We start from the raw sequence: 10,720 nt of genomic DNA, 5'->3' as shown, positions 1-10,720 counted from the left end.
TACCTCCTCCCCCACAGAAGGCATCTGTTCATGGAATTCGGTGACTACTTGCCATTGTTGTCATCACCCCTTCCGATACATGTCAGAGTCCATTCACCCACTACAGGATAAATACATGTTCAATACTTCAGCTTTCTAAAACCTAGACAGGAAAAAAAGGATAATCCAGTCTGGAATTTAGAGGAAATATCTCAGAAAAACCTTTATCGAGTTAGAAGCTATCACACCACAAAAAGTCGACGATTGAGACCGACATCTGTTTTCAGTGGATGGCCATTTTAGAAACATCAAACAGAAAGGCCGCAGAAGTGGATAAACAAAACAGCTGCAAGGTTGAGTGGGTTCAAGACGCTCCGATACCACACACATGCGGAAACACTTTTCTGTAACTGAGAGTAACTAGCGCATAGTAACCACTTCGTAAATGTGACCAGACATTGTCATCCTTCCCTGCTCTGCACAACAAGTGTGACACAAAGTGAAGAATGAGTTGAGGCCTTTAGAGGCTTTCACATTAAAGAAAGACAGGTGCAAGAGGGGCAGACGACTTCATGGCTAGAGGCATGTGTCACCAAGCTTTAATGTTTGCGTTCCGTCCTTAGGACTCACATGGTAGAGAGAGAATGGACTCCCACAAGTTACCCGCTGACCACTATATGCACACCATGGCATCGCGCACACACACACACACACACACACAAAATAACTAAATAAGTGAAAATAATTTAAATTTAAAAAGAAAGACACAACAAAACCTAAGCATGAAGAGCAAATCCCTTGACACATTATAACTGAATCAGAGTTAAAATGAGACGTCTCCTAAAGGAGACCACGAAATCATTTTTATTCCCAAGGTTGCCTCTAAAGTGATCCTGTAAATAAATGATGGAAACAGTTAAGATAAAGGGGAGTGACCAAACGTGTTGTATTTTAGAAGAGCAATGTCTGTTGTTTGCTTTTTTTTTCAGGACCATAATGCAATGCAAGGCTGACCCTCGGCAGTCATAGCGTTCCATCTTCTTTGGGTTGTTGCTGCTGCTTTTCACTATCTCTAGAGCACAAATAATATGCTGATTTTCGAGCTGCAAATGTTTTCTTTCTAATCAAGTTCTTGCCATTATGGAGCTAAGTTCAAGAGTTGTTATTACTTTTAAAAATCTGTCTTAACAACACAAATCACTAGAGTTTCTAAGCACTCGACTTTGTCTAAATCATGTTAACGTGTGCATCAAGAGACTTTAGTGTTAGGCCAATCTTATGAATCTAAACGGGAAAGAAAACAAAGTCCAATGATTGTAGTTTTAAAAAGAAAATCAAATGTTTTTCGTGCTCTGATTTGAAACACTGCGAGTTTTTAAAAAAAAAAAATAATTAAATAGGTCGAAGATATTTTACACATGATTATTTTCAAATTACAGGACCAAAATGTACTGTCTTCATTGGATCTTTTGGCATCTGTCCTTATTTTCAGAAATTTATTTCTAAAAATAAGCTTTTCTAGTTAAGGAAGAATTTATGAGCATAAACTTGTGCTTCTACTGACTGTGGTGGCTTAAAGAACATTTAGTGTAATTGCATAGTCAATTAAATAATTAGCCATAGGTTCCCTACCCAAGTTAACGGTAGATAGTCTTTTACATGGACTTCCCAAAACATTCAAAGTATTTACCACTGTATTTCATAATGCCATATACTTGCCTAACATGGAGCTTGCACTAATTCTAAGTCCTGGGATTACCTGATTCAATGTATCTTCATTTCTCTTGTTCCTGAACTACTTTATAACACCTTATTTTAAAAACATTCTTCATCTGGTGTGTACTCCAGTAATGAAGAAATAACTTCAGATGAAGGTCTGAATATATTTTTTTAAACAGAAGCCAGAATTTCCAAAGTTAACGTCTGGAAAAAGAAGACCCAGCAGTTTCAACTAGGTTCTCCTTAAATCCTACCCGGTCCTCTTGAGCTTTGTAACTGGCTTCTTACAGTCACCTTTGTCAACTCTTGATGAGTCCTCTCCTTATTTATAAAGACTCATGCTTGGGAGTTAAAGACAAGCCTTCTCTTCAGGCTCTTTTGGAGTGTCAAACATTGAGATGATTTCAAACTTCTAAGTGCACATAATAAAGTCAAAGGTTATAGGCTGGCTCTTGTCTCTTACAGCCAAAGCTCTTCCTGTGATTTTTGATCCAAGCACAGGAATAAGATGCAATCACCTTGCTTCTTTTCTTCATAATGCTAAGTCCCCAGAAACACAGGCACAGACTTCAGTGTTCAACCCTGGTATCACTAAAACCTCAATCATTGTACTGAGGAAGAGGAGAAAGAAAAGACTTCGTGATGAATAGTTAATGGAACAGCAATAGATGGGTCTAGACAATGCCGAGATAGCAGTGGGCCATGACAACACTTGACCTAGAAACTATATACAGCCCTTTATATTAAAAATGATAATTCACTATGTCCCAGAGCCTTGCTTTTAATTGCTGCCGCTATGTTCCATCACCCAGGTCTCTGGTATTGCCTTTACCTGTTCAGAGTTTCTTCCCAAAAAATATTCTCATGGAGCATCTTTAGGATCATGAACTATAGGCTCAATGTTCTTTGTTTATGGCTAGAATCCACTTATGAGTGAGTACATACCATATTCCTCTTTTTGGGTCTGGGTTATCTCACTCAGTAAAGTGTTTTCTATTTCCATCCATTTGCATGCAAAGTTCAAGATATCATTGTTTTTTATCACTGAGTAAAACTCTAAAGTATATATTGCCACACCTTCTTCATCCATTCTTCTATTGAAGGGCACCTAGATTGTTTCCAGGTTCTGGTTATTACAAATAGTGCTGCTTTGAACATAGTTGAACAAATGCTTTTGTAGTATGATTGGGCATCTCTTGGGTATATTCCCAAGAGTGGAATTGCTGGATCCAGAGGTAGGTTGACTCCAAGTTTCCTGAGAAACTACAACACTGATTTCCAAAGTGGTTGCACAAGTTTGCATTCCCACCAACAATGGATGAGTGTTCCCCTTATTCCACAACCTCTCCAGCATAGGCTATCATTGGTGTTTTTGATTTTAGCCATTCTGACAGGTGTAAGAAACCCAAAGAAAAACATATAGTTATCCTTCTGTATATAGGAAGTTGACAAGATCGCTGGGCAAAAGTTGAGAGGAGGGGCAAAAGGGGGTGGGGGTGGATTGGGGGGAAGGGGAGATGGGGAGAGAGAAGGGAGAAGGGAAGGACTGGGGAGAGCTTGGAGGAATAGGATAATTGAGATGGTGGAAGGGTGGGTATGGGAGCAGGGGAGAAGTTATCCTAACCAAGGGAGCCACTTTAGGATTGGCTAGAGTCTTGGCTCTAGAGGGGTTCCCAGGTGTCCAAGGGGATTTCCCCAACTAGGTCCATGGGCAGCAGAGGAGAGGGTGCCTGAACTGGCCTTTTCCCATAGACACAGTAATGAATATCTTGCATATCACCATAAATCCTTCATCTGGCAAGGGATAGAGATAGAGACAGAGACCAACATTGGAGCACTGGACTGAGCTCCCAAAGCCCAGATGAAGAGCAGAAGGAGGGAGAACATGAGCAAGGAAGTCAGGATCGTGAGGGGTACATCCACCCACGGAGAAGGTGGGACTGATCTAATGGGAGCTCACCAAGGCCAGCTGGACTGGGACTGATGGAGCATGTGATCAAACCGGACTCTCTGAATGTGGCTGACAATGAAAGTGGACTGAGAAGCCAATGATAATGACACTGGAATTTGATTCTACTGCATGTACTGGCTTTTTGGGAGCCTAGTCTGTTTGGATGTACACCTTCCTAGACCTGATGGAGGGGGGGCCTTGGACTTCCTACAAGGCAGGGCACCCTGACTTCTCTTAGGACTGGAGAGCAAGGGAGAGAGAAGAAGGGAGGGGAGAGGAAAGGGAGGATGGGAGGAGGTGGAAATGTTAAATAAATAAATTTTAAAAAATAAAATTAAAAAAAATATTCTCATGTATAACCTAAGAAGCACATTCTGCATCTCAAGATTTGGTTACTGGAATCAGAACCAACATAAAGTACACTGATTTATTTGCATATGTTGGTCTCAGATACTTCTAAATTTCAGTTCACTAATAATTCCTTGTCCAAGTAGCCAAGGTGTCCCCAGTAGTTTTGTAGTATGTAGCTATTTATAAGACTTTCTGTTTCATCTGAAGATTGAGATTTTATTCTGAGGTCCTAAATGCAGTTGCATGGACAACTGGAATGTTTCATGAATATTTCATTAGTGGTGGCACTTAGAACCATTAAAGAGATGATTGAAACATCCAAAGTCCAAGAACTAAGCAGATTTGACATTAAAGTGACAAGGTCAGAAGAAGAGCAAGGAGCCCACATTTACGTGTCGAAACCAGGCAATATTGGCCAACTGAATATATAGATGAGAGTTTGGGGGAGTGAATTGATGTAAGTTAACGATTGTTGCTTCTTTGTTTGAATTCACCTTACCTTGAATTTGATATAAACACGAGGAAGCCCTTGCCACAATTTGTGTTTGGATATGAGACAGCATCTCCTATATGGATAGAAGACAAAGAAAGAATGGCTCACTTCCATAATCTTCCTAAGAACACAAAGCAGAAACTCAAAGGAGAAAGCACTCTTTACAAGAAGAAATAATTGATTTCTTAATTTTACTCACAGAATAAGGCCATAAATGTACTTTATATGAATTTATAAAAACTTCAGACAATATCATCTCCCCAGTAAGCAGCTTCCCTGGTATATATGCACATGGCATAGGTATCCATAATTGTATAGTGCCATGTTTCTTTACCAGTAAATTCATTCTTTTATTCTTAAAGGCTAGCACTTTCAAAATCTGTGTTGGAACTTTCAAATGTCAGAATCTGATTGTCTGCACTGCAGCGTACATGTACCATAAATGCAGGCATCACAACTTATCCAACACTTTACACTGATAGATTTTGTTCCTAAAACAGCACCTTAGTAAAACTCCTTCTGCTTACCATGTCCAAGTGTGCTTGCTGTTCTAGGGTATTGGGATGAGGAACTTCTGCCTCGGAAGATTGCGTGTGTTTAAGTATTAGATGCTGCAAGAATTACATCCTAGCCGGGCGGTGGTGGCGCACGCCTTTAATCCCAGCACTCGGGAGGCAGAGGCAGGCGGATCTCTGTGAGTTCGAGACCAGCCTGGTCTACAGAGCTAGTTCCAGGACAGGCTCCAAAGCCACAGAGAAACCCTGTCTCGAAAAAAAAAAAAAAAAAAAAAAAAAAAAAAGAATTACATCATAATAGCCACTCCTGCTTACACAACCAGGAGCAGAGGATAAATACAGCTTCACGTTTACTGCTTCGCAATCACCGAGCTCTTAAATTTTTGCCAGTTGTGCGAGTGTGTGTGTGTGTTACTGCTTAATTTGTATTTCATGTTTTTTTTTAGGTTAGGCATCTTTTCCTGTGTTTCTAGAACATTTGCCTTTATTGTTCTGAACCATGTTGCTTTTTACAATATGTTTTCCATATTATTCTACAAAAGAGTGGACTTTGGGAGGGGAAATGAGACTTTTAACACAGAAATCAGTCAAATGTCCGGTCCTGCTGAATAATGTTCCCACTTAGAGGTAAGCAGAGTTGGTGTCATCTATCATGGAGCTGATTTCATATATAATATGACTAGAGAATGGGGAGGTTATATCGTTTTGTATAATTGTTTAGAGCTGATTTCACACCTCTATAGCTCAATTATTTCATTTATAAAATGGAGACAAGATAACCTTCCTGATGGGGTTGTTTTGATTTAGAATGCACTTGATGGTCTAATGAGTTTGGAATAGCACCCATTACAGTTAAATATAGAAGGTCCCATGGGTTCCCGTTTTGAATGCTTTATCCCCAGGTTGTGCTGCTATTTGGGGGTGCTGTAGACACAGTAAGACATAGGGCCTAGCTGGAGAACTGGGCAATTGAGGACAAGTAGTTGAAGTATAACCCCTGAGCCTCCTATCACACTCTTTGCTTCTGGTCCACAGGGAAGTGAACATCTCTTCTCTGACACATCTCTTGCTACCGTGATGTTCTTCCCATGCACAAAGAATAAAGCCATCATGGACCAAATTCTGTGGAACCATGAACCAATATTAATTTGTCCTCTCTTAAAAGTTTCATGTCAGATAATTAGCACATCAGCCAAGCACAGCATCAGCATCAAAGAAATGGGGCTGCTGCTAAGACTTAACCTAGAACACACAGTCCTTAGACCTTTGGAACTAGTTCAATGGAGAATTTTGAGGAGTTTAAAGAAGCAAGCTAGAGAAGCCTTGGTGCGCTGTGATGCATCTCCATGAGTTAATTCAGTGGAGCGCTAAGACCAAATGCCACATGAAGTTGGACAGTGACTGACGGGACTAGGCGTGTTCAGATGTGCATGGGTACTGTTTTGAAAAGTGGATGAGAGGCTGTTCCTGTTACAATCTAGCAAAGAATTTGTCAACATTTTGAGCATGTCCTGAAACTTTATGAAAGATTAAGTTTAATGATGGTCTACCCCCTACTTTAAGGGGAAACTCCAAGATAGTATAGCATTCAGGATACCATACAGTTGCTGCCACATTGACTTGAGCAGCATTTGTTATGAGAATCTGGAGCAAAACAAACACCAGAATGATTTGAAAAGTGTGCAGGCTAGCCCAGGAAGAACAGACTAGAATCTGACAAGAAGTATTATTTCATTCCTAAAGAACTTCCAGCCATCAAAAAGGAAGGCAAGTACTTTGCCAGAGAAAAGCCTGGAGGGCATCTCAGGAATTATACACACACCATCCATCACAGGCTACATGGTATAAAATTACAAACTTCTTTCCAAGACTTTCTTCTGAGATCAGAAACCATAGTCGGTTTGAACAAAGCTACCTAGGAGAGCGTTTTCCTGGGTTCAATTGTCCAAGCACTCACAGGCCCCTACAACATAGTGTAATGGGACCCGGATATTGCTCCAGCTGGCAGCAGATATTATCTTGATACATCTTATGCTGCTTTCACAGGAATATAGGAACAAGAGTTACAGAATGGGAATGTTCACTCTCTGACAACATATACTGGGTGTATGTAACTTGTTTTTTAATTTTAACCAAGAGCTCACAGCTAAAAATTTGTCTCCTACAGGATTTTGAATTTGTACTTTTTAACAACATTGGAATAAATAAGGTTTTATGAAGTCTTAAAAATGAACTAAATTTATTTTGCGTAATAGTTAAGACCATAAGCCTCCAGGGAACAAGGGCAGAGTGTTTGAGTTGGATTACAAAGTCCCCATCTCTGGCACTTATTTTGGATGCATGACCCCCAGATGACAGCGTTATTTTGTAGCGTTCTGAAAACTGTAGAAGGTGTGCTCTAGCTTCAGGAATTGTCATAGCAGTGAATAGCTGGGGGGCATTATCTATGGCCCTGGTCTGTCATATTCTTCGCTTCCTGTCTATCAAGAAGTGAAGACTATCCTGTGGTCTCCTGCAGATAATCTCAAAATATAAAATGAAAAAGAGAAATAAATGAAATTCAAGGGTTGATAAGATGGCTCAGTGAGTTGCTGCTCTTCCTGACAACCTGAACTCAGTGATCACAATGCGCATGGTAGGAAAATAATATGCTCTGACAAGTTGTCCTGTGACCTCCAAACACATGTGATTCATTGTGGCACACATGATTCACACACACACACACACACACACACATACACACACACACACACACACACACACACACATTAAATTAAATTAAATTTAAATTAAATATGTCTTTAAAAACAATGGAAGTTTTAAAAACTCAATTCTTTAGCAAATTTGAAATCCACATTATTTTTAACTTTGGTCACCTGCATTCAGTGAAATGCTGAAGCAGCCTCCAAATTGAACTGCCACTTTGTATTCTGTGAGCAACATCTAACTTCACCTTCCTCTTTCCTCGCCCTCACACCCACATGGGGTAACCATTGTTTCTGTGAGATTGACTTATTTTTTGCACAAAAATATGGAGATGTAGATTAATGTTAATTGGTTTCATTAAATCCCCGTACAGTGTAATAAAAATCAAAACATATTTTGCCTCATGATTACAATTATCATTTTTTCAGTTAAAATATTTTTTAAAATTTTTTTAAATAAAATAAAAAACAATTCAAAGGTAGAAGAATAATTATTATATGTATCTAGATACATGAACTTATCTGTGCATAAAAAGTACAGTACCACGCAATGATAATGAACTTTATAAAATAACAAATATCGATGAAGTCCACTTGGTGCCACTAATCAGTGCTTTGTGGCTCTATTTATAGTCCTGGTTTACATTTAGGCCAATTAGCACCACAAAAGGGTATTAATGGTCTGGAGAGGCCATAATACATTTACACCCAAATGCTGAGACTGCCTTGGAAGCAAGCATCTACTCAGCTTGAGGTGAAGAGCAAGAGGTCTCAGTCAAATGCCAAAAATTAAAGAATTCCATCTGAATGGGATCAAGCTGGATAAAAGGAAGCAGAGCAGTTGTAGTAATATTGATAAAACAGCAAACTTTGCTTTTATTGAGCAGGCATTTAGGAAGGCTCACATAAGCCTTCCCTAAGCCAAGTGAAGAAAGAATTGCCACAGCCTACAACTCTACTACCTTGAATTTACATATTTTCCCTCTGAATAAAAGACGCAATATATAGCAAGCTCTGTTAACCTGGACTCTGGTGCTTCTGAGTGTGAGGTAAAACAATCCCACACCCATTTGGAATTATGATTAATAAAAGGGTTATTTATCTAAGGGGGAAAATGTACAGATTACTGTCCTAGACAACAGCCCTCGGTGTTACCAGGAGCAGGGTCTAGCAGTTGGAAGCAGGAGCCAGAAGCAAGAGAGTGAGTGCACAGCTATCGCTGCATTATAAAGCAAAAGAGACCATGCCCACATAGGCTGGTATCTTAAAGGCTATTGGCTGAAGGAGCAGAATGTGCTCCCACAGCAACACTTTTTCACTGAAGTCTTGGCTCAGAGACATAGACTACTGTTAATAGATATCTAAGCTGTGGACAGCCTGCCAATATGTTTCTTCTATTCAAGGCAGCTCTTCACTCTCTGTTGATAACTTTAAACACTATACTTATTTTAAAGAGGTAGATAATAAGAAATTCTGGACAGTATGAAGAAAAGCTGATATTGGTGAAAACACAGGGGATTTCTTTCTTTGCCTTGGTGATAAAATTCAATGACTGTGAAGTCAATCTATGTAAAAAAAAATCACAACAAAAGGCTTAATCTATGTTTTTCTGCTGCTTGTAATCTATGTTCTGTGTCTGTAGAAAGCTTCCTTTCCTTTCCTTTCAGTGTTGTCTTCCTGTTGAGGCTTACCTTGTCTTCTGGATTTTCCCAGTGATCTGCTGTGATCACGCCCAGTACAACATATCTGTTTGTAACCATGACCTTCCACAGAGCTTTCCATGAGTTTAATTTTGAGCAGTAAGTACCTGCAATTATAAAACTGCACAGCAGCTTAAATGGTAACAGTATATTTTCCAGGAAGGAAAGGAGCTAGACAGTAATTTAGACCCGAGAGATCTGTGATAAGACAATAACACAGACCAGTTACATACAATTCACTACACATCCCTTCTTACAGTTATAAAATGAACAACTGAGGAAAATTGAAGTTACTGAGTGTTTGAAACTTTCCCATAGCTAGCATTTGTGTAGTAGTTTGTTTTTTACTCTTTTAGCCTTTTGGGGGTCTGTCACCCACTCCAAATTAAATTACACACACACAGGGGCTTATTATTACTCACAAATGCTTGACCTTAGCTTGGTTTGTTTCTAACCAGTTTTCCTTAACTTAAATTATCCGACCTACCTTTTGCCTCTGGGTTTTTTTTTCCTTTTCTTACTTCTGTATATCTTACTTTCCCTCTTCATGGCTGGCTCTGTGACTGGGGGGGCTGCCCCTTAGCATCCTCCTTTCCCCATTCTCTCGTTCTTTTTGATTTCTCCTATTTATTCTTTCTGTCTGCCAGCCCTGCCTATCCTTTCTCCTGCCTACCTATTGGCCATTCAGTTCTTTATTAGTCCATCAGGTGGTTTAGACCTAAGCAAAATAACACAGCTTCACAGAGTTAAACAAATGCAACATAAAAGAATGCAACACATCTTTGCACCATTAAAATAAATGTAACACAGCATAAACGCATGTAATGCATCTTAAAATAATATTCTACATCACACTTGGTGCCCCCTAAATGATAAAAACTCAGAGTTTACTTCATGAGTCACTTTATATTTAATCCTCATAATAACCCTACAAAATTATTATTTTCACTTTACAAATGAATAGTTTGAGAGATTAAGTGTCTAAAGATACTAGTTTGTTTCTTATATTGAGTAGGGTTCCAAGCCCAGAATGATCTCTGATACTAAACTTAATGGATGTGTTAAATTAATGTGTTATTAATATTTTTAAATGTTATACAATGTATTTGGATAGTATATCTTCATCCCAGATCTACTCCCTCCCATCTCTTTACCTATTCAGCCTCTCTCTCTCTCTCTCTCTCTCTCTCTCTCTCTCTCTCTCTCTCTATGTATTGGTGAAATGCAGAACTGTTGAGTGTTGCAGGAATTTTCAGTTAATCTTCCTGATTACCTGTATTTTAACAATATCCACATTTTACACAGGA

The sequence above is a fragment of the Microtus ochrogaster genome, linkage group LG5 (assembly GCF_000317375.1).
Source record: "Microtus ochrogaster isolate Prairie Vole_2 linkage group LG5, MicOch1.0, whole genome shotgun sequence".
Lineage (NCBI taxonomy): Eukaryota > Metazoa > Chordata > Mammalia > Rodentia > Cricetidae > Microtus > Microtus ochrogaster.
The sequence above is the reverse complement of the archived record's forward strand: the minus strand, read 5'-3'. Positions refer to the sequence as shown.